The sequence below is a fragment of the Pteropus vampyrus genome, unplaced genomic scaffold, assembly GCF_000151845.1.
Source record: "Pteropus vampyrus isolate Shadow unplaced genomic scaffold, Pvam_2.0 Scaffold248, whole genome shotgun sequence".
Lineage (NCBI taxonomy): Eukaryota > Metazoa > Chordata > Mammalia > Chiroptera > Pteropodidae > Pteropus > Pteropus vampyrus.
The window spans coordinates 661129-662067 of record NW_011889029.1 but is presented as its reverse complement, the minus strand read 5'-3'; the positions used below and the strand labels follow the sequence as shown (position 1 = coordinate 662067).

At 59.2% G+C, this 939-nt stretch overlaps 2 long non-coding RNA genes across 3 annotated transcripts in view; both read left to right on the top strand.

Annotated features, from left to right (window-relative positions):
- Nucleotides 1-939, top strand: part of LOC105301689 — a 122210-nt gene that overhangs the window by 64432 nt on the left and 56839 nt on the right. The gene's annotated exons all lie outside the window — the stretch shown is intronic.
- Nucleotides 1-939, top strand: part of LOC111729125 — a 2241-nt gene that overhangs the window by 319 nt on the left and 983 nt on the right. The gene's annotated exons all lie outside the window — the stretch shown is intronic.

Genomic DNA, 939 nt, shown 5'->3' with positions numbered 1-939 from the left:
CGATGCTTCTTTCTTTGCCTTTAGGGCTGAATCTCAACAGGCGATTGGACCAGCGTCCCCGAGCTGGGGCACAGAGCGTCACTGGCGACGGGGCCACTTATTCTCATCAGTGCTGGGGGGATCGCGCCCGGAGATTAGTTACCGGAGTCATCACTGGGGACCGGCCTCTGCCTCTCGCCGTCCCCCGCTCTTGCCCCCCTCAAATGCAGTGCCCGCTTATTTCCCGTTCCCTCTGATCCGGCCTCTTTCGAGGTCCCCCCAAACTCCCAGGGCTCCTTCCGAGACACACCCATCACGGCCCAGCTCCCCGTCTCGTTTGTCCCTCTGGGGCATCCTCAGCCCTTTCCAGAGGCATCCGTGCCCAACCGCCATTCTGCGGATGCTCTTCTGCGCTGACGTCTCAGTGCCGGGTGATGCGTTGGCGACTCTGCTGGCGTGAGGGCGCGGAGCTCGCCGTCAGGACATATTTTGTTGATTGACGGCCTAGGCTCTCAGGCATCTGGGGACAAAGTGCCTCGATTTTGTTGGGAGAGTTTGTGGGGAGCAGCGCTTACCAGATTTTTAATGAGCGTGCACATCACCTGGGGTCCTGTTAGAATTCAGATTCCGCGGGTGGCTTTGGGGAAAAGCCTGAGTCTGCATTTTTAACAAGCCTCCAGGCTGCCGCGTGTGGGTCTGCACGCCACGTCTGAGAGGCCAGGGCCAGACGACAGCAAGGCACACGCGGTCTCCTGATGCGAACAAGCCGCTTCATAATAGCTTGTCAAGAACCTGCTGCCAAACGCTGGGCGAGGTTTTCTGGCGGAGGCGGATGCACACGCTTTTCGTCCAGGGGACCCCATGCGACTGCATGAGAGGACAGAGATTTCGTGGCTGTCACACTCCTGGAGAGCTGTTTCTCTTCCGGATGTGGACAAAGGTTTGACTCCAGCGAGCCTC